Source organism: Phasianus colchicus, chromosome 2 (assembly GCF_987193195.1).
Source record: "Phasianus colchicus chromosome 2, bPhaCol1.hap1.1, whole genome shotgun sequence".
Lineage (NCBI taxonomy): Eukaryota > Metazoa > Chordata > Aves > Galliformes > Phasianidae > Phasianus > Phasianus colchicus.
The window spans coordinates 100,614,460-100,639,083 of record NC_143437.1 but is presented as its reverse complement, the minus strand read 5'-3'; positions in this window follow the sequence as shown (position 1 = coordinate 100,639,083).

Here is a 24,624-nt window from a genome sequence, read left to right as displayed (position 1 = left end):
TAGAAGCAGACTAAATTTTTATTGACAGATGCCATAAGTTGTTTGGATGTAAATATTTTGGACTTGGTTCTAACACTGTCATGGAAGATTTGCAGGAAGAAGGCTGTAAAGCTTCACACAACACTTGAGAGATAATATTTTTTAAGAGTGTCTCCAAAGTATGCATCTGTGACTCATATTTCCCCAAAGAATAAGGTCCATAGATCAATGCAAGCTCATTACACTTTCTCACAGACAAGAAAAGCCAAAAGAAAATGTTACAGCAATTTGCCATATGCGATTATTGAACTAAGTTAATTTTCTTTTCTCTTTTTCTCACTCCACTCTTTTCTTAAGCACCTTTCTAACCCCCGTCCTTTTTTTTTTTTTTTTTTTTTTGATGGTGAGTTTGAATAGCTGTTAAGACCATAGGGTAAAATAGCAAAAGGCCAGAAGTTCAACCAGCAATCTCAAGATTTTTTCTTAAAAGACTGAGTCATGCTGACAAATGTCATGAAATACAGTACTGTGTTGAAGATCAGCATGAATTGATCACAGATTTAGATCAATTCACATTTTATTTTAAAATATGGAAGCTACTGCTTCTTGTGATATATTTACTTTAGTTTAAGTAAGTAGCTCACCCAGATGTTGTTTTGTTTATAGAGTTCTATAGGATTTACTTTGTAGACTGTAATATTGCAGTACTGGTTCCAAAAAGAAAAATATCCCTAGAATTAGCATCTTGTAATCCTGACCTCAAATCCCTTCTTTGTTTATAAATGGAAATTATCACTGAAATGCTTATCTTCCACATATCTTTGGTATGGATGATCATTTTTAAAATACGTGTTTAGCACAAAGGTACTTCCCTACGGAGTGCTCCTATCGGGATGGAGCAAAATGAACCTTCTCAGTGGAGTTTAATAGCTTAGATATAGAAACAAATGTGCATAGATTGTTTTCTATTTCTGCTGACACATATGGAATCTCTGCTCAAGAGTAAATGCTGTTGTTTGACACTGAATTACTATAAATTCAGTGCTTCTGTTACCGAAACGCATAAAGGCCTGGTTTTGCAATTTATCCATGTCTACTCAAGCTAAATATGCAGGCAGCCAGCCCCTCATCCTTGATATTCACTGATCTGAGGTAAGTCCTCTGGACCAGAGGCCCCTAAATTTTTTTTAATCTCTTGTACTTGCAGATCTTCATACATCAAGGTAAATTGGAACAGCCTTATTTTTTCTTCACTGTTAAGAGAAAACGTATTTGTCTGAAGACCAGGTGACATAAAATGTCTCATGTATAATAGGATGGGCTAGAAACAGTCAGGTTGTTCACTAAGAATTGTAGATGAACAAACATTTGGTATTTTATTTATTTGTTTGTTTGTTTGTTTATTATTTATTTTAAATAACATCGGTGTATCCAAGAATTTCTCAGAGAAACCTTGCACTCTTACCTCAGGGCTTTAATTTTTTCTGGAGCTATTCAATCTAAATTTGAAATGCAACTTGGCTGATGAATCATAGGCTTTCAGTGCAATCTGAGATATGCTAGGTTCTTCGGTGGCTCACAGGCAGCTACAACAAGGGGGTTTAGAAGATTGATGCACCTCTAAAATGTCAGTTAGATTCCTGCAGGTTACATTAGGTGGTTAGTTTGCATGCCTTGTATGGATAACACAGTGGATCTGTATATCTAATGTTAAGTGACAGAATAATTCCGTTGCTGTATGTATGGGTAAGGTGCAGTTTCACTTCCTTCAGGCAGATGAACAGATCTGCAGTGTGGGTGTTCACATATGAGCTCCACTTTCAGTCAGTGAAGATCCAAACACAGAGTCAAAATGCTGAATGTAAACACATGGTGGTGTTTGAAGTGTATTTTTCTTGGCCTGCAGCTACCATTCCAGGAAACACAGGTCTTTCAAAAGTTTTCTGTCATGTCTATCCAACCCAGGTAGGTATTTCAGGTACTCATTTCTTCTCAGTGATTCTTAAAACAAGCAAGATAAACTGTACATTAGAAAAGTCTATTTTATGCAGTTGATTGCACAAATAGTCAATGTGACCAGCCCAGTCAAAAGCATCTTCGGTGCAAGTATCTAAAGACAGGGACAAAAAATCTGTTGAGAGTTCAATTATTGTATGCCATCTGAAGTAAAGCAGGCTGGCTAAGATTTCTGCAAACTGTGGTTAGATGTGACACCAAATGTACAAGAGACCAGCATTCATAAGTTGCGTTGTATCTGGTGGTTAGTTATGGCATCCCTGAGAGCTCTCAGATAGCACTGGGTATTAATGTTGAGTAACTGAATTGAGGCTTCAAAGCAAAGCCAGTGATCTCACATGAAGGATCTTCTTTCTGCTGAGAACTAATGGAAGTAGAGCTACAAGCTCTGTTTAACTCGATGTGTAATCATTACTGATTCAACAAATTAGAGGTTAATTCAGACTGTCAGATCTGTGGTTTTTTTATAAGAGAAGGAAATATACTGAAGCTAACAATAGTGCCAATGGTTCCAAAAAACAAAGACATAACAGAAAATTGCCTTTTACTTTAGCAGTTGACTGGATTTGAGATGAAAATGAAGACTTAAAAAACAGGCAGTTTAAGGTTCAAACATAAAAAACCCATAAATCATTTAAAAATTAGTTTTTTAAAGATTTTTTTAAGAACAGAAATTTTCCTATGTATGCCAGAAAAAATAAACAGTTAAGATGTTCTTCAAAATTTAGCTTCTCATTAAGTATCTGAGACTCCAAAAATAACAATTTTAAACACTGGAAAAGTGATTTTTATTCCAGAAAGAACTTCTCTTAGAAAAAGACAACCAATTAACAAATGATTACAAAATTTGGAAATTCAATTTTGAATGCAAGCTTCGGTGTACATGCTGATATTTGAGGAATTTAATTTATAGCGTAGGTGTCCTCTGACAACAAAACAATAATTTACAATATCTCCACTAACTTTCAAATACTTTGCACTTTGCTAAACTTTTTGAAAACTTTTACTGTTTGACAAAAAGATGACATTACTTTATTGCCATCACAATACTCAGTATAAATGTATAAAGGTGAGTATATTCAAACTTCATGGAGTCATAGTGGAAATATTTGAAGAACTAGGGACCTTTAAATAGTTTTGAAAACAAGCAGGAAGGCACTAAGATTCATGAAGCACTTGGTTTCCAATAGAATACTGGAAAGTTTGTTCTACTCAGTTACCATGCCACAAGTGAAATGAATGGGTAATGCAATGCAGCTCTGCACAAAGTTGAAAAGGGCATTCCCAAGGAACCACAGTTCCATCATTTTGGTATTTAATACAGAATACAGTAATGTTATAAAAGTAAGTATATTGTGCTAAACTAACAGAGATAGCAAGCATGATTTAGAAAGAAAAGGTCTTGGCTAACTTGATGCTTCAGGAGGCCACAGACAAAGCTGATAAAACACAGCATAATTTATTTGTATCTTCAGAACATTTTGACAAAGTTCCATACTACCGGTCTCTGTTTAAGCTAAAAGTTGCCAGGATAAAGAGCTGACGGAAAAACAGAAAACAGAGAAGCTATGTTAGATTGTGGAAAACTAGATTTATTGGGGCCCGACAGGGGTCAACATTTAGGCCTCTACTGTTCATGATCTATAAAAATGATATAGGCTAGTAAAATATGCTGACAGCACAATGTTGAAGGAGCCGTGAACCTACAACGTAAAGCTAGAAAAATTCAGAAGTGTTTTTGCTTAGCTTGCTTGTTTTCATTGCTCAAAAAGCACTAATAATCTCCTTTGCTGTAGCTCGTCAACAGAAATGCATTTAAAGAATGCCTAAGCTATAAGGTAAATAAAGACAGGCCTGAGAAGAAAAAAATCTTTTGGCTCATAAACAGGTATTACATTAGCACACCTAAAAGTCCTGTATTGCTTGTGACAGTGCCAAAATTCAAAGACATAACCTCAGGTATGACATGAGTGAATTCCCTATCTTTATATCCTGTTTTTTAAAGAGTTCATGACTCAATGGTGTTAATATGGGGGTTGCAAACAAAGCTCATTGGATACAGAGATAACTTCAATGAACAGAAGAAATTTTAAATTGTGTTCTTGGTTCATCATGATTTCTTTGTGATCCCATAAAAGTTTTAAGAATTACTGTTACATCTAGTTTGATTTCAGTCGTAGATTGTAAATGGTACTATTTTTTTTTTTTTTTTTTGCAAAAGTGAGTTTGTTACCACTGGTTGGTCTTTGTGAGGTACAGCAGTAGTGCAGTAGATGGTTACATGCAGTTCCTGACTGATAAAGATTTCTCTGTCCTCATAGGCAACAGTATTGTGAAATGATCATGCCAGTGCTTTCTTACTCCAACTCATACATTTTTTAGACTTGCATATCTTTGGGGCAGAGATAATCTCTGACAGAACACATATTTTCTTTAAGTTAGCGGAGATCACAATATATGTAAACCCCCGAAATTCTTTTTTGCAGTTCTGTCTTTTTCAGTTGAACATGAAAATTTCTTAAATAAATGAATTTGAAACAGTACTGGTATTGGTGGTTTATGCATTTTTCTACATATAAGACTATCTTCTGAAGTTAAATTTTACCATGGAACAAACAATATACAACTTCCATTAATAAATCCCTCATGTCAAAATGAGAATCTGTCAGGCAAGCAGATTAGAAACTGGAACATGGCAAGCACTGCTCACAAGTTCTTCTGTCAAATGTTTTTGTATAAAGAAATCAGATTTTCCCTGTAGGCACTCTTTTTGAAAAACAGCTGTTTTCCTAATAATAGCAATTGTTGAAAACAGTTTTCAATACTGGCGCACTATAGGGCTTTTTTTTTTTCACAAGCTTCCACTCTCTGTGGGGTTTTGCAAGCTTTTACAAGCCACAAAACCCCATAATAATGCGAGTAGTTGCACTGAATACAATAGTATACACCATCCAGGAAGGGAACCCAACCTAAATGTGAAAACATGAATATAGGGCAATGATTTAGCACTTTAAGACTGCAGTATTTAAAATTACAACCAAAATATATTAGGCTTGTTTTTGATTAAACATTTTCATAAGAAAAACACATTTCCTGTCCAACTCTGTATCTAAGCCTTCTTGAGATTCATCTGATTATTATGTATTCTAGCTAAGTGTTATGGAGCATCATCTTCCATACTTAAGGTCTAACTCCAAGTCAATGCAGTTTTCTTAGGTTAATTTGTTGAAATTCACAAAAAATAGAATGTTGCAACTTACAATAAAAGTGAAAATCAGTCTTACTACTATATTTGATAAGACAGAAAATAGCAACATTCCTTTTAGACTTGTATGGGTCAGGCCTACTGAATGGATCTGCATCATAGCTTGTATCTAAATACCTAAACTCTTTCTTCCCTGCCCCATGCGTAAAGTTGCTTCATCCCTGTCATCTTTTGGGAAGAGTCTCTAACTCATGCTGTCCTCTAATCTCTATTACCTGGTACAGTGCTAGCTGGAACACGCCAAAGCAGTGCCAAGGACCATACTAAGGATTTCTTAACATGTATAGTAGTGTACCAGTGTTCAAGATGGCATCCTACCCCTTAGTTTACTTGTAAACAGGTAATTCAGTGAAACAAACATTCCCCTCTTATTCATAGCATTATCTGTTAAAGTCTGAAAAGCAATTTAGCTAACTGTGAGTAAAAATCCACTGGACTGATTCTGTATAAGTGCAGTATTAATATATGTTCTTAAAACATATCATTCAGAATTTAAGAAAGATTAATTTCCACAGCCCAGGTATGGTAAATATTCTCTATGAAATACTGTGCTGAAGTGATTTGTATAATATTTTCAGTTGAGAAGCATGCCTTTCAGACTGTGAAATACCACAACAAAGAACTATCTAATATTTTTTGCTGAGTATGGAGAACTGAAAAAGATTCAGGCCATGATTAGTAAATCCAGATCACAAAAAAATAAATAATGTTTTACTTAAATTTTAAAGACCCAATATTATCTTGTAAAAGCTTGTGATGAAGGAGAAACAGCAGAAATAGAATCAGCAGCAACCACATCAGGTATCATAGATTGCAAATATTTCAAAATCTGAACGGTAGCCGAGAAAAATCTATTTTTAACAGAAATTTAAATCTGTGATCTGTCCACCAATATTTTGGAGAAAGGTATACAGGTGAAAAAAAGGATAGTTGAGGTGTATGGAAATTACATGATCTTGATTGGAGGAATAAAAAGCTGATATTAGTTGAAGGGAGTACCAGTTCAATCCATTAGCTTTATAATACTAGACAGGTTCCTCCAATTTCAGTCTTTCTAAAAGTTTCCACCACAAGGCAGGAATTCTTTTTTTTGTTTGTTTGTTTGTTTGTTTGTTTTAACTTCCATAATCCACTATAAGATCTCATCCTCTGGGTAGGGAATTGTTAAATTAAGAAATGTCTTAGAAAAATTGTGTTTTTCATTGAATTAAAAGAACAATATAAGTAGTATCTTAACCTCTTAATGATCTCCTTTGCATCGGTGAACACCAGGTCCAGTAATGTTTCACTTCTAGTTGGTTTGTCTAATGCCTGGACTAAGAAGTTGTTGTCTATGGACTCTAACAGCATCCTGAGCTGCTTGCAGTCTGCTTTACTAGCAGACATCTGGGTGACTGAAATCCTTCATCAGGGTGATAGTCTGTGAGTATGACACTTCCTGTAGTTAAACAAAGAAGGCCTCATCCAAGCCTTCCCTTGTTCGGGCAGTCTGTTACAGACCTCAGCCAACAGATGTTGGGTCCTTATTGGTTCAGTCCCCACTTTTAACCCCCAAGTTTTTGACCTGATCATTGCTGTTTTTTAGAGACATCTCTTCATAATGTATCCACCTACTAACTCCTCCACTCCTCCCGCCCTGCTTATCTCTTCTAAACATTTGCAGCCCTCAATCATAGTATTCACATTGTGCTACTTGTCCCACCATGCAGGAAGATGACCGTGATCTGGAAGTCTGGGGTGGGGAGTGAACCAGACTTCCCATGGTTCAGGTGGAAACAGTTAGAGACCTGCTACTCCATCTGGACTGTCACAGGTCCTTGGGGTTGGATCCACTCGAAGGTGCTGAGTGAGCTGGCAGAGGTGACTGCCAAGCTACTCTCCACCATCTGTGAATGTTCCTAATCAACCAGAGAGGTCCCAGGAATACAGATCCATCTATAAGATGGGTCATAAGGAGAATACAGTGAACTACAGGCCTGTCAACCTGACGTTAGTGCCAGGAAAATTTATGAAGCAGATATCTTGAACAAGATCAAATGGCATGTATGGGACAACCAGAGAATCAGGTCCAGCTGACGTAGGTTCATGAAAGGTAGATCCTTCTATTACCAGATGATCTGGTTTGTGGATGAGGGAAAGGCTACTAACATAGACTGCCTGGATTTCAGCAAAGCCTTTGACACTGCCTCTCACAGTATTCTCCTGGAAAAGCTGGCAGCCCACGGCTTGGAGAGGTACACTCTTTTCTGGGTAAAAAACTGGCTGCATGGCCAGGCCCAGAGTGTGGTGGTGAATGGAATTCAATCCAGTTGGCCACCAGTCACAAGTGGTGTTCCACAGTGGTCAGTATTGGAGCCTGTCCTGTTTAATATCTTTATTGATGACCTGGATGAGGGGCATTGAGTGCACCTTCAGTATGTTTGCAGATGACATCGGGTTGGGAGGAAGTGTCGATCTGCCTGGGGGCAGCAAGGCCCTTCAGAGAGGTCTGACAGGCTGGATCGATGGGCTGAAGCCAATGGAATGAGGTTCAACAAGACTAAATGTTGGGTCCTGTGCTTTGATCATAACGCCTGGCAACGCTACAGGCTTGGGGCAGAGTGGCTGGAAGACTGTTTGGAGTAAAATGATCTGGGGATGTTGTCCATCGGTGCTTAGAGGGACATGAATCGGCAGTGTGCTCAGGTATCCAGGAAGGTCAATGGCATCCTGTTTTGCATCAGAAATAATGTAGTCAGCTAGAGGAGGGAAGTGATTGCCCGCCCCCCGGTACTCAGCTCTGGTGAAACTGCACATCAGGTACGACATTCAGTTTTGTGGTCCTCACCACAAGAAAGACATCAGGGCTGTTACCTGCCAAAGCTGGGATTTAAATCACAGATATGTAAAAAGAATATATACAAATATGGATGTGTAATCACTTTAAATAACTAGTGAAGTGTGTGGCTTTCAAAATATGTAGAAATGTGGAGGTATAAGCAATAGAGTTCCAATCTAGAAACATGTAAATAAAGGCAATAGATTGTGTGAATTAGAATTTAGAGAGAAATATAATTTTTCTATTTCAGGTCTATTTCAGGGTTTTGTTCTTGAAAAAAAAAAAAAAAATATATATATATATATATATATATATAATATATATATATTGTATATATTTATATATAAAAATATATATATATATATAATTGACATCTTTCCTTGAAGTTTTAGGTTTATGTGCAATACTAGATATTGGGGAGCAATCAAAAAGGAATTTTGGGCTAAAAAGATGGGGAAGGATCTGGAGAGCAAGGTGTGAGGAGGAGTGGCTGAGGTCCCTTGCTTTGTAGTGATAGAACTAGAGACACCCACCTCAAGTTGTGCCAGAGGACGTTCAGGTTGTGTATTAGGAAAATTTCTTCTTAGAAAAAATGGTCTGACACTGTAAGAGGTTGTCCAGGGAAGTGGTGGAGTCATTGTCTCTGGAGGTGTTTAAGGAAAGGGTAGGTGGATGGCTAGATGATCTTAAAAGTCTTTTCCAACCTTAATGATTCTATGTTTACGTGACAGTAATTAAATTATAGTTGTCTAATTGCATGGTGGCTTCCTTCTGCCCATTTCCCTTGCTGTGTGCATTGCTGTAGAGGCAGTTCAGCTAGGCTGTTACATTTTTGAAAGATGTCCCAGCCATGTTACACTCTTGGAGAAGTACTCCTGATTTCCTCTAGGACAAATCTCAGATTTTCCCCTGCTGCTTCCTGAAATAAAAGTGTTCCCTGACTCTCCTCTGTCGCTCGGAAGTATATCCCCTGCTCCAACCTCTTCATTTGCTCCAGTCCATTCAAATGTTTACATTATCACTGTTTGTTATGACTGATGTCTAGCAAAGATGATATGCTTGCAAAAAGAATCCTGGTGTGTATGAAGAGTCTTCGTCTGGTAACACATTTTCTTCTTGATTACTCCAGTGGTCTTAATTCATGTACAAGTGAGCTCATTGTGCTGCAAAACATTGCAATGAGAGGAATGACATGAGATATGTTGCATAGCATGGTCTTTTAGTGAGTTGGGTGAAGGGAGTTAAGGATATTCTGGTTCTCACAAGATTGAATAAATCTGTTTCATGTTACAGAATTGTCAGTTTGCTTTTGACATATTAAAAATGTGGAAGGAAAGCCATCTAACTTTTTAATGGAAAATGATAAAGAAAGGAATAAACTTGCCCTCAAGAGTAAAGATTGAGTTGTACACAGGCTCTAAGCCCATTCAAAGCAACTTGACAGGCCTACTTCCCCACAGCCTTGCTTTTGAGCTCCTCCTTCCATCTAAACAATATTTTCTTTTCCTTGGCATGAAATAATTCCAGATTTCCATGTCATTTATTCTGATACACAGGAGGATTGGTTCTGGTAAGCCTTTTTCCTAAATTTACCCTTCTGGCTACAGTTTCGATGATGACAGCAAGATACAGCAAACTTATCACTTTAACCTTGAGGTAGATGGAACAGAAAATGTGCAGCTGCAACATTTAAAATCTTGAGAAAGAGGAGATCAACTACAGTTATTTGTTCAAAACAAAACAAGAGATAAGTCCATCTCTCCCATCAGTGAAAATAAAATTGTATCAACTAAAAACAAGAACTGGGAAACACTTATTTACCCTGGTGAAAAACTTTACTCAAATGTTGGAACTAATTCTCCTTCTCAAATTCATATGTGGTCCTTTCACCTTTATAACAAAGAAAGGCAAAAAATAGAAGAATTATATGTTTTCTTTGAAAATACTTTTCAATATTTCAAACAAAAATGGTATTTATACGAAATCTAAGATCTCAAAATAGTAATTACTAAAAAAATATGTAGTGAATAATTTCTAAACTGAACTTTATTCAGTGACTTCAGCATAAAATTTGAACAATGATATATATTTTTTCCTCTTCTGCCTCTTATCTTCCCTACCTGAGCAGAGACTTTTCTCCAGTGAGATCTATTCTGCTTTTCTGTTTATGCAGTACTCATAAATATATAAGTATAGACTTTGATTTGAGAAAAAAATGTTTTGCACTGCTCAAGATCAAATGCATATGAAAAGAGAAAAATTAGATACTGAGTTCCTTTTTTAAAACACATCAACTCTGCCATCACAAAAAAATAAAAAATATAGAAAAATCAGCATTAAATGCCTTCAGTGTACCACCTCAGCTGTTATTCAGCCAGAGAAACTCGCCATAGTTGTTACTGTCCATAGGTAGTAACTATCACTGACTGAGTTGGGCTTTCTTTTCAAGAAAGAAGAGGCCATGATATATGAATGAGAAAAGCAATCTCATTTTTCCACAGAGAAAGACATTCAGCTGTCTGTTGAGACTAGTCACAATCTCATGAGACTGGATCATATTTATCTTATAAATAAACAGACATACTGATATATATAAATACTGATACATATAAATTTTGAATATAAACAAACATAACTTGATTTTAGGCAGTGCCAGAATGGAGGTCACAGTTTTCTGATGTTGCTAGCTCAAAGACTAAAATATTGGCTTAGAAGTGTATTCAGAGTCCACTTAACTTGAGTTCCATAACCAAAATTTATGAGGGTAAAATCATTGTCTGGTCAAAAGAGTAAGCAGGATACACCCCGGGAGGATTCATAGTAATAACTTAGGTGCTTGAAGTTAGCATAGAGTGAATGCCACCCCTTGAAGAAAAACATTGTTCTTTATGGATCATTTAAGACATTCAGTCCTTTCTGAAGAAGAGTAAAACAGAAATATGAACTGTTAAAGGAATTGTTTATTTATTTGAGTCTGACAATGGATTTTTCAACTGCAATTATTTCTTATTCCATGATTTGTAGCACTTGAGCCAGGTTATCTCATAACAGCAGAAATCACAGGTTTGCTTTTGTAAGTAAAAGGCCTGTATGATCTGAGTACTACAGTAGCCAAGCCAAGATGATGCTGGTATTCTTTTGTCATCTGATATTTATGTTCAATTGAGTATACAAACTTTCAAGGAATATTCAGATTTAGAGTTAGTGGCATGGGATACATGGCACATCTTTTCCCATTATACGACTGTATAGACTAGTGCATTAAATTCCAAATGTATTTATTTATCCTGTAATGCACCACTAGAATTTGGGCTGCATCTAAAGCAGCACATCCAGTAGGTCGAGGGAGGTGATCCTGCCCCTCTACTCTGCACTGTCAAGGCCTCACCTGGAATACTACAACCACATGTGGAGTATTCAGTACAGGAGAGATATGGACCTGTTGGAATGCATCAAGAGGAGAGTCACGAAGATGATTGATCCAAGGAATGGAGCACCTCTGCTGTGAGGACAGACTGAGACAACTGGGGCTGTTCAGCCTGGAGAAGAGAAGGATCTGGGGAGCCTCAGGAAAGAAAGGGACAGATTCTTTAGCAAGGTCTGTGGTGAAAGGACAAGGGGAAATGGTTTTAAACTTTAAGACTGTAGATATAGATTGATATAAGGAAACAATCTTTTACAGTGAGTACGGTGAGGTTGCCCAGGTTGCCCAGAGATGTTGTGACTGGAGGCTTTCAAGTCCCTGGAGACACTCAAGGTCAGGATGGACAGGGCTCTGAGTACCCTAATCTAGTTGTGGATGTCCCTGTTCACTGAAGGGGAGTTGGACTAGATGACCTTTAAAGGTCCCTTCTAAATCTGAGGATTTTATGAATCTAATCTTTTCAGATATCTGTGGATAACATGAAACATCTTTCTAAGTCAAATTTTACCTCAAACTTGCCCATGTTTGGGGTACTGAGAATTTTCCACACCTTTCACGACTGTACAAAAATCAGTTGATATTTTTATGTGGGTTTCTAAACCACATAAAAAGGCAGTTCAGAAATACAGAAGTTAACAAGTGATAGCTGATAGCTGCTTTGCTGGTATTGACTTGTAAAGTGGCAGAAAATGTACTGACAAGGTATTCCTGCTTCTATTAACATGTCTGTCAAAACCCGAGCCCCAGAACACTTTCAGGGCCTGTCAGCTGGTCTCCACTGCTCTTGTGATTATCCTGGACTCACATCCCTTACAGTCCTGCAACAAGTATTTCCAGAAAAGGGCACTGAGTTGTGACACAACTTCACAGCCATAGAAGGCATAACAGAAATGGTCAGGCCATGCATAATGGGAGGAATCATCCACTTTGAAAATAAGCGTGATTAATAGTGAGCCCTAAAGTGCAGATGGACTTGAGATTTTTTTTCTTCTTTGTGCTGACTGGGTTACTGTGATGATTTCTTTGATGGTACTCCAGTGTGTGCAGCCAGTGGATTTTGCCTCAAGCTACCTTTAAAGACTTCTTCCTACTTGAATCAAGATGTCAATCTGTCCTCAGTTCCTTTGACACAGCTTCTGATTTAGCACTGCTTGGCTTATCTCCAGAATGAAATTAACTCCTGATTCTTTTCTGACTGTAGTTTGCCTTATCAGATACCAGTACCTGGGCCAGTCTCTGTACTTCTACACAGAAACTTGCACATTCAGCAAGCAGTAAAAAGCAATAGGACAGAGGCTTTGTGGTCAGATGATTTTTACTGGATTATCTAGCTACTGAGACGAAATGTAAAAATAAAGTTAAATATATGGATCTGAATGAAAGTTCAAGTTACACCAGCAGTTTAAAAAGAATTCCAGAAGCTGATTGGGTTAAAGATGTCCTTTCGAACTGTGTACTCAAGAGATCTTCCCTTTGACATCCTGCCTAATTGTCTCATCCAGCCTAGGTCTCTGGATCTCAGGTTAAGAGGACCCTTTCCCTCTCTTCTGTCTGAATCATTCCCAAGTGAGTGGATCTGAACCCTTAGCCCATCACCGCCACAGTGCATCAAATTTTTGCATGATAAACACAGGACAGAAAGCCAAAGTGACTTCCTGGATTATCCATCTGTAACCAGTCACTACAACAAATATATCTATTATTAAATTTATCAAGATCAGTTTTGAAAATAACAATTTAGTTCCTCTCTGGACTTGTACTGAAACACAGTGCATGATGAAGTAAGGGCAGAATGCTTTATTTAGACATGTAGTTCACTGTAACTTTGACTATTTTCCCCTCTGGACAAATATTGCAGGACTGACCAAAGCCCACAAGTCAGTGGAAAGACTGTAAGAAAATCAATGTTTTTCAAACCTTTAGGATTACTCACTAAGTAGATCTTTCCTTTTTCCCAGCACTCCATCATAATACCACAGTAAGCTACTGTAAATGCAAAATCACATTTTTACCAGCTATGGTCATTAGCACAGCCATGTCACTTCTTGAGGAAAATTTCAGTCTGCACAATTACATTCCTTTTTGGTATGGAGTAAATTAAAACAGTCTCAAACTAGGATTATTCTGTGCTGATATGTTTGTTTTATGTTTCATGTCAAATATCAAACAAGATAAAATGTAGCCCTGAACAGTGTTTGGAACTTGATACCATCAATAGGTCTCTTGGGAAATCCTCTGGGGAATATCTCTTTAGACAAAGCATTTGTGGGGACAGAGCTTATAAAACACGAATCCTAGAGAAACAGCTTTGCTCTTTATGTCTTTCTCAGATGCCAGGGATTTTTCTGACTGTGAACACACTGATGAAAGTACATCTTCTTTTTGGACTGTGATCAGCGTGCCTGTTTCTTAAAGCGTCTTTATGCTCTCTCAGTTCTTCTGATTCATTGTGACTATTCCGCAATGCTTTCCTGAAGTATTTCTTATCGTGCACAGGCAAATTTTACTTGCACAAAACATCTTGCAATCCTCCCAGAATGCATTTCAATATTGAATGAGGTCTCTCTGTATGCTTAAAGCCAGATTCCCTCAGCTACATTTGGAATTTCCTCCCAAACCACAAAAAGAGAAACATCTAACAAATGACATTTATGGCACAATGTATAACACACAGCAGATATATATGACATTTTTTATTTGGACTTTTCTAGCTATACAGAAGCAAACAAATGTTATATGAAATTCTCTACAGTTGCTATGGTTATTTCTGTCCTAATGTCCATAGCCAGGATTATCTCAGGTCAAGACCTTAGCCAAGTGAATGCCCTTATTTAAACAATAAACTTATTTAGGATAAATGCACACACACACACACACACACACACACACACAATGATCAAAAGATATAATAATATTTAGTAGTAATTCCTATATTCTTGTCTGAGTTGCCCTGCAGCTGGACAGTGTTCTTCAGGTATCAGTACTTCTTCCTTCTTTCTGACCTTCCAAAATGATGGATTCTCTTGTTCCACATGTGCTCCCTGCATTCAGGCTCTTTACATCTTTGTTACTTCTTGAAATGTGGAAATCTGCAGTTGAGCTGTTCTGGCTTTCCAGAACTCTTTTCCAGATTTGGCCAGCAACTTTAGTGCTCCTCCTCTTCTTTGCACAACAGTTTGAGTACCCAGTAACAGCCTTGTGCAAACTATGCAAAGAAGATAAGGTACAGCAAATGTCTTAAGTGTTTTCTTAATAGAAGCACTTGTGGGCTGCACAAGTAGGCAGAAATATTATGTCTACAAGAAAAATGTCTTCAAGTCCCTTAGAAAAGATGTTCCGGAGGTACATTATTCTTTCTTCTCATTTTTGCCTGGTGACAGTACATTCCCTTGCAGAGGATGGTTATCCTATTAAAGAGATTCTAACCGTTTATTCCAGGGTTTCATTGGCTTTATTTTGGATCCTGTTCTCTTAGTCTTAAATTTCAGTAGGATGTTAAACAAAGTATGTAGCTTTGCTTAGGTGGAATTGCAGAATCATAGAATCATTGGAGTTGGAAGGGACTCTTAAAAGCCATCTAGTCCAACTGCCCTGCAATGAAAAGGGACATTTACAGTTCCATCACTTCTCAGAGCCTTGTCCAGCCTGTCCTTGAGTGTCTCCAAAGATGGGGCATCCACCACCTCTGTGGGTAACATCTGCCAATGCCTCACCACCATAATGATAAAAAACTTCTTCCTCATCCTTACTCAGATGTCCTGCATCAGGCAGGAAAATATTCTTGAAAATTATTGATGTGGCTGCTTCATTTCTCTGTCATTGCTTTGTATTCTGTTTGTTCAGTTTTGACAAAGTTGGTGTTTAATACACTCTGGAAGATAGTCATGAATCGAAACCATGAAACAAAGAACATATATAAATATATGTAGACAGGTTTCCAATTCTGCCATGACTTGTGCCATGCTTTGTGGCTGGCATCAAAATCCACTGTCTATGTTCTGTTACAGTAATAGCTTGTTGCTTGAACAAACATGTGGGATGAAATTTTTAGCTTGGTTTAAAAACAGATAAATTTCTAGAGAGGATTTCTATTACTGTTAATTCTAAACTAAGCTAAGTAGCTAAACTCTAATTTCAATTTAACATTTTCAAATCTGAGCAAAAGATTTGTTCCTGAATTTCTATTAGGATCCTTTTGTTGTTTGGGTCTCAGAAGTACTGCAGAAAAAATCTGTCATTTTACTCGTACAATAAAAATATCTGTCAGAACCTTGCTATCACTTGCATAAAAAGCAATTATTTTAGTTAGGAAAGTAAAGTAATGGAGCTGAAACAAAAATCCGCTTCAATAAACTTGATGTTGGGAAATTTTACTTCTTGCACTTTTGGCATCAGCTGTATGCTTGGTAGTTTACAGTACCTGAAAAAGCAGTGTCAGGAGAAGCAATGGTAGTGAGCTTGTAATTAGCTAATATACAAGCTCTAAAAGATTACTGGGGAGGGGGAGAAGCTTTTTAAATTGTTTTTTAACGGAAAAAGACAAATGAAGAACAGACAGTGCCAAACAGTTTAGCTTCCTACACAGTGCAATCTCTCAGCGAGTTTGTCTTCTTTTATGTGATTTCAGTGAGGCAGAGCCTTTGTGTGGAAGTTTCCAATGCAAGAAGCAGAGGGGCAAGGAAGAATAACACTTGTGTTCAAATTGAATCCAGTGATATTTCTGGGGGGAGAAAAAAAAAAAAAAAAAAAAGGAAAAAAAAAAGACAACCAAAAAAACATAAAGCTCTGTTATGGCAATGATTAAAAAAATAATAACCCCCACCCCAAGTCACAACACATGCTTCCCATATGTTTCCCCTGGGCATTTGCCAGATACTGCAGGATCTGGTGACATTTCTGTAGAGCAGTTCAAGGCCCAAAGAAGTCTTTCTGCATTCGATAGAGTTGGGGTGGGGCTGGTATTGAAATGGGTGCCTGCTTCTTGTTTGATTTCCTGTTGAAAAGAAAAACATAAATAAAGCTGGTGAAAAAGAACTTCGAACAGTTTTCTGTCAGAAAGCATGCATCTGTTAGACTTGAAGAATTGAAGGAAAAAGTGTTCTCTTGTCCAAAATTCGGCCTTAGAAAGGTAAAAAAGGGAGTGCTTGCTTTAGCGTGCTCACTGGGCTGTGGAGCATGCTGCCGAAACGAATCTCCATGTTGTTCCCACTTACCACACTCCAGTTCACATCACGGAGCAGTCTCTGAGTGAGAGAACTGGATTCCTTTCAGATTAAATTCAACTGGAAGATGTGCTCCAGAAGCACAGCTAATGCACTCTAAACAGCTACAAATGTCTAAACCATGGGAACAGACTACAGCTAGTGTGAAGCAAACCCCCCAAAAGCATGTATGGTACAGATGTCAGGCCCTCAACACCACCATTTTCTCACTACAGACCCATTCCTGGGCTGAACATCTTGCTTATGTGGATGCAGCTAAAGCTCCAGCTTTCCAGAACAAGCTGTTTTGATTTTAGATTGGCTCTTTGCTTGATTTATTTTCAATATATAGTATAATATATAATGCAAAACTCAGAACTGTAATACAATGCTTTGACTGACCTCAAACCATTTTCATTGTCTGTCATGGAGTCCTTTGAAACAACAAGGTTTCTTTCCAAATGTGAATGAGGACAAATTATGAAATCTGGAAAACTTCTGCTATTCTGAATTCCTATCTTCCATGCAGCTAGCTGCACAATAGACATGGGTCTTCTTGTAAATTATTGTAATTTGTACCTTCAAAATCTCTGAATCGTAGTCCTACTCAATCTGAGGGCCAGACCGCTGTGTGTAATTACAAATGATGGAAGGAAGTTGCTCCTCCCTCTGGTATTCCCCATAGGACAGAGCATACATTGCAGATGTTCTCTGCCTTCCAGCCCCCAGACTGTTCTACCCCCATAGAGCTAGCAACTCTCATAAAGTCAAACCCTGCAGGTTACTGCGTTTAAACTGACTGCCCAAGCTGAGTATTTATGAAGGGAAATGCCTGTCTCACACCTAAGAGAGGTGACTGTTTCAACGAAGAATCTTGCTCTTCACTAGGTAGTGTGTTCCCAGAACTGCCCCAATTTAAAAAAAAAAAAAAAAAAAAAAAAAAAGGCAACAAGGAAAAGGAAGTAAAAAAAAAAAAACAGAAAAGAAAAGGAGGTTTCTTAAAACAGAAAAACAATGTTTTAAGGATTTTAGAGTTCTGTAATTGCCTGCATTGCTCTCCTTTAAGCCAAGGATTGGACCCATGCTCACATCTGGTAGTCAAAACTAAATGGAACCAGCTGAGAGAATACCCACTAGAAATTAAATTGTACAGAACATGGTTGAGCCAGAAGGACTTAAGTGAAAGGCTCTTTTTAATAACTCCCTTACTTTGCACTCATGCCTTTTGTTTACTTTGTTTATTTTTGTAATAAGCAAAAACAAATGAAAATGCTTCAGTTGTTAGCATTTAGCAAAACGCATCCACTGTGCATTTAGGAGAACATTTTCCATCCCATTTCACTATAAAGACATCATTCATGGCCAGCAGTACATCTATGGAATGCTGGCCTGCAGTTCTATGAATTGATTTTAAAATATAATGGAAATATACTGTATGCATACAGTAGCCAACTCTCCCAATGTTAATAACTGGGATGGTTTCATTTTGTTTGTTTATTAAAAAATGAACAGGAAGCCTAATCCTAGGAATAGCCATTTGACTCCTTGTGCTGAAACTGACCAGAACGGCCTGCTTATAGAACTTCCTTTAGAGTAGCCTGGCTTAGGCCACACGCAGTTTCCTTGTGGTTGTTTCATAAACTGCCAAACCATGCAGGGAGATGGGATGCTTTCATTTTGGTGTAAATATGTTTTGTACTCAAAGCTGTTTGTCAAGTTGGTAGTTTCTCCTCTTTCTGCCAAAAATTATTAACAAGATGCTTCAATAAATTGGAAGTTGTAATTATCAGCCCAGTTCAGCCCCTCTCCAAATCTATAACCGTTCTAACGAGTCAACATAAACCGTAACACTAAGTATCCAAATGCAAAATATATGCTAATAAGTATGAAAATTATTTACTAACTAGACCTGTGGAAAAATTGCACCATTCGGTGGTAACAGTAGTGTAAATCACCCAAAAGAATGAAGAGGGAAAATTAGCATACTTTTAATGCTTATCACCAAGTAGCTAAGGTATGCAGGGAGGAAGTTAGGAAGGCAAAAGCCCAGCTTGAACTCAGATTGGCCACTGCAGTAAAAGACAATAAAAAATCCTTTTATAAATATATCAATGGCAAAAGAAGAACCAAGGATAATTCTCATCCTTTACTTGATGCAGCAGGGAATGTGGCCACTGAGGACAAGGAGAAGGCTGAGATCCTCAATGCCTTCTTTACATCTGCCTTTAATAGCCAGACCAGTTATCTTCTGGGCATTTTATGCCCTGATCTGGAAGTCTGGGATGCTACTCAGAAAGCACCCCCAGCGATTCAGGTGGAGACAGTCAGAGAACTCCTCCTCCATCTGGACTGTCACAAGTCCATGGGACCGGATGGCCTACACCCTCGGGTGCTGAGGGAGCTGGCGGGGGTGATTGCTGAGCCACTCTTGACCATCTGTCAGTGCTCCTGGTTAACTGGAGAAGTCCCAGAGGATTGGAGGCTTGCTGACGTGACTCCCATCTTCAAGAAGGGCTGTAGGGAGGATCTGGGGAACTATAGGCCTGTCAGCCTGACCTCGGTACCGGGGAAAGTAATGGAGCAAATCATCTTGGGGGAGATTGCATGGCATGTGCATGGTGTCCAGGGGATCAGGCCCAGCCAGCACAGGTTCATGAAAGGCAGGTTGTGCTTGACCAACCTCATCTCCTTCTATGACTGGGTGACCAGACTGGTAGATGAGGGAAAGGCTGTTGATGTAGTCTACCTAGACTTCAGCAAAGTCTTTGACACGGTCTCTCACAGGCTTCTTCTGGGGAAACTGGCTGCCCGTGGCCTGGACAGGTACACACTCCTTTGGGTAAGAAACTGGCTGGAGGGCTGTGCTCAACGGGTGGTGGTTAATGGAGTGAAGTCCAGCTGGCGACTTGTTTCAAGTGGTGTCCCGCAGGGGTCAGTACTGGGGCCTATCTTGTCTAATATCTTTATTGATGTCCTAGACGAGGGGATTGAGTGTACCCTCAGTAAGTTTGCAGATGACACCAAGTTGGGAGGTAGTGTTGATCTGCCTGAGGGTAGGGAGGCCCTTCAGAGGGACTTAGATAAGCTGGATCGCTGGGCTGACACAGTGAATGGGATGAGGTTCAACAAGGCCAAGTGCCGGGTCCTGCACTTTGGCTGCAACAACCCCATGCAGCGCTATAGGCTTGGGGATGAGTGGCTGGATGATTGTGAAGAGGAAAGGGACCTGGGGGTGTTGGTTGATGCTTGACTGAACATGAGCCGACAGTATGCCCAGGTGGCCAAAAGGGCCAGCGCCATCCTGGCCTGCATTAGAAATAGTGTGGCCAGCAGGAGCAGGGAGGTGATCATCCCCCTGTACTCAGCACTGGTGAGGCCGCACCTCGAATATTGTGTTCAGTTTTGGGCCCCTCACTACAAAAAAAAGACATTGAGGCCCTGGAGCGTGTCCAGAGAAGGGCAACGAAACTGGTGAGGGATCTGGAGCACAAGTCCTGTGAGGAGCGGCTGAGTGAGCTGGGATTATTTAGTTTGGAGAAGAGGAGGCTCAGGGAAGACCTCACTGCACTCTACAACTTCCTGAAGGGAGGTTGTGGTGAAGAGGGGTTTGGCCTCTTCTCCCAGGTAACGAACAGGACCCGGGGAAATGGCTGCAAGTTGTATCAGAAGAGGTTTAGGTTAGACTTAAGGAAGAACTTTTTATTTCAGAGAGTGGTCAGGCACTGGAATGGCCTGCCAAGGGAGTGGTGGAGTCACCATCTCTGGCAGTGTTCAAGACGTGTCTGGACGAGGAGCTGCAAGATCTGGTTTAGTAGCTTGTGGTAGCAGTGGCAGTGTGAAGATGGTTGGACTAGATGATCTTATAGGTCGTTTCCAACCTTGTGATTCTATGATTCTATGATTCTAAATAGTAAATATTAACTTGGAGAGAAATTGCTCAAATACATTTTCTCCTTATGACTACAGTTGGTTTATAACATGGTGTTTCCCAAAATCCATGGTCTGATTGCACTATATTCTGTATGGACCTAGGAAAAAATATAATCTCTTGCAGACTCGGTTTTGCTTTAGTGTAAATGGAAAAAACATTTTGAATGAACAAGTTTCTGAGCAGTATGCATTAAACACTTAGCATTCTTTGCACTGACTGTACTATCCAGTACTGGCATGGCCCAAGTTTCACAAAGACACTAACGTAAAATCTTACCTCTTTTATACTAATTTTAATTGGACTGCCTCTAACAGAATGTATTGCATTAGCAGATATTCTCATTGGTAGCTTTTAACTAGGGAGAATCCTTTTCACATTGCAGAAAAAGTGATTCCAAAGTAAACCCTAATTAATCAGGTCATCAAGCTGCAAGGGACCTCTTGGTCATCTGTGGGCTGTCAAAGGGAACCTGAATATATGACATATTTCTGGGACAATGCACTGATAGTTGCTCTGAGAGAATCTAGAGGAGCATACGTCATTTTTTGAAATTTAGCCCTGCTTCTTAAAAAGTGAAGAAACACTTCAATAGAAAATAACAGAAACTACTAGTCCAGCCAGGAGCAGGGCTTTAAAACTGTGCTACAAAACTTGCTTGTTACAGGGCTTGAAATATACAGTGCTAAGTGTGTAGGAAGGGGACAAAATCCTTCTGCCCTCCAGGCAAAAACTTGCAGGAGCAAGGACATATTGCTCTAATTGTGTTGAGGGTTACCCACCATCTTTCAGGCATGGTTCTTTGTACATACTCATTTTGCTGGTGCCAGTGCTTGATGTGGGATACTTGCACTAATGACCTTGCAGTCTTCGTGAGATTAATCCTCTTGGGCTGCAAGTGAGGAATTTGCAATACTTAGGCATTGTTCTGTTCTTTTCTTCTTTGAAAGGAATAGAGATAACTCAGAGCACTTCTCTGTCCTACTCCTTACTATTGCTGTGGCTCTATGCCAGCAAAAAATAGTGCTTCATAGTCTTTCATTGTGATCCTGCGCCAAGTATAGCAATATGAAGGAAGCATCAACATAATCTGCACACTGTAGCGTCTCTGAGCCAGCAGGGATATGTCACAGCTTTATGTAGAATTCCCTATCTTTTTATTTTATTATGGAGACCACAGACTGGGATATTATGGGTCACTCGAAGGTCATGTTACAAAAAGCAGCTTCTCTTTGGAAAGATGAGCCCCTTTTTAGTACACTGTTAGATTATTTTCTTTCTTTCAGTTTACTGCATGAAGATGTAGGCTGAAAATTTGTTTTCTGAATTCCTTAAAAATCTTCTTTTCTTCCTGTATCTTTTCCTCTTTGGCACCTGTTTTGAAAGAGGAACTTCTGCTGTTTAGACAAAGATTCATCTCCTTGGCATGCAAAAGTAACTGTATTAGGCCATTCTGTTAACTGATGCACTCAGAGAAAAACAGTAAAACTTGGACTCCTGTATGCCTAAACTCTGTGGATATATCAGATTTGTTCTTCCAAGTCATGCTCATACACGTGAAGTGACACTCACATACTGTGACACTCAAATTCTGCTACAGAGCATTTATCTCAGCAGTTCCCTTTTGCTTGTTTCATTCCACAATTACCTCCACGGCCAAATCCTTTGTTGCCATGAAAATTCATTGAATTATGATTAATGGTATTTATTGTGTTCATGAGATTCTCTGTGCAAGATCTGGATCTAAATATAGAGACAGTCTGTGAAAAGGACTACTGCCTGGGTTAAGCAGAGTTTACAATGAATGTCCAAGATGCTGTGATGTTGTATGTTTCTGAATTAGTGACAGCTGATATGGTCATACCAGTGTAGTGCTTTAGTTTTCACTTATACATTGTATGAAAAGATATGGCAGTTATGGTTCACTTGTGCTTCTCTTGATACTACATTTCTACACAGTGTACTTTCTTCCTCCCTATCCCCCCCCAATCTTTTTCTCTCTTTTGCTGTCTGTACATATTGTTGCTCTTCCACTCTTTTCCTTCCTTTATGTTTCTATCTGGGACAGTACTACCTGATGACATTTTCGTTGCAACAGCACACAAGGGCAATAGCATGAATTTATCAAGGAAAATCATATCTCACCACTTTGATTCCTTCTGTAACTTGATAACAAGAGCAGAGAAACGGATGTTGTTTAGCCTGAATTTGGCAACATCTTCGATGTAAATTTCTAGAGCATCCTGACAGCCAAATTAGTAAAATTTGGACCATATAAATGGATGTAAAGTGGGTGAAAAACTGGTTAAACTGCCACGTTAGATCAGTTGAACAAATGCCAGCTGGTGGTAGCTACTAATTGTGCCCCTTAGAGGTCAATATTAAAACAAGAAATGCTTAATCCGTTTATTACTGGAATGGAGTGCTGGATGCTGAATGCTGAATGCTGAATGGAGTGCAATTTCAGGTTTAATACACACCAGACTGAGATGAACAATTAATACATTACAAGGTAGGGCTGCTAGTTAGAAGAAGCTCAACATGTTGGAGAAATGAGTTGACAAGATCCCCAAGAAGTTCAAAAAAATCTTGAATCTAGGAATTCCTTCCTAGATTACCGTGTAACAGTGCAGTTGGAATTTAATTGGATAAAAAATGTCCAGCTTCTCATCCGCCAAGACCTCCAAGTCCTTCTCTGTAGGGCTGCTCTCAAGTAGATCTTCTCCCAGTTTGTATAAATACCTTGGATTGCTCTGACCCAACTGCTACCTTCTGAACCATGTTTGAGTACTGTTAGAAAGAATGTTGGTTGAAAAGGATCCAACACATGCTAAGGAATCTTAAAAATGTAGCAGTATAGATAATTGTGTTCCAGTGCCTGCAAATGTTGCTGAGCATCATTTAATTTACTAGAGTAGACCTGATCTGTAGATATCTGCAAGTTCAGTGAGGGAGAGGGCTACCGTAAGGTTCCCATACCATAAGTGGAAATGAAAAAGAAGTGCTTATTTTAAGGATCCCTGCCACACAAAATCTCTTGTCCAAACATTTACTAGCAATACTCATACTCTGAAATATTGCTGTTGCTTCTTTGGCATTGGCATCATGAAAGATTCAGGCAGTACTACCCAGCATCAACTTGGACCAAGGGTCAGGTCCACACTTCTCAAAGTTTCTTTTTGGTGTCTTTCACTCTGCTGGCTATAAACATCAAATGCTGCCTTAGTTCTAGCCTTCTTCTGTTAGAACATGTTTTTTCTCTATTATTTCTTTTTTCTTTTTTTTTTTTTTACTCCAAAGAATAAGTCTAGAAATAGTATAATAGTATGGGGTAATTTTTGAAAAAATGCTTGGTTTGACCAATACTTCCAAATGCATAACATGCCTTTTATTAATGAAAGGTTTTGACACTACTGTGTAAGAATCATGCATGGGAACACTATTTTGGGACTTTTCCTCAAAGACTGATAAATTCCTGGAAATCTTGGATTTGACCATTTGCACCATGCAACTCAGTCATAGGACAGCCAATGTTATCCAATCAGACTCAGACTCAGTACATTTTCTTAGTAAATCTAATTCTTTTATGAATTGTTGGACTTCCGCTATAGATGGCAGAGACAGAACTCCTGTCAAATGAGGAATCCCCATGTTCAGTGGTGGCCCATCCTTCTATCTGAGGAGGTAGATGGGGCAAGCAGGCCCTCTTGCTCGCCTGTGGGTGGCCCTGAGTACTTTCTCTTTCTCTGGTTTTTGAGAGTAAGGCTGCTCTTTTCTGAAACATATGACTATAATTGTATGTAAGTGCCCATGGGTTATTACAATATATATTAATTTAACCAGGAATGAGGTTAGATTTACAAGCTACACCCTCCCCCATTACATATTTGTTACAATTTCCTGCTATTGTTGTAGGTTTCTTTTACAAAGCAATAGAAAACTTTGATGTAGAATTAACTGAACCTGTTTTACATATTCAGTTTTTGTTGGCAG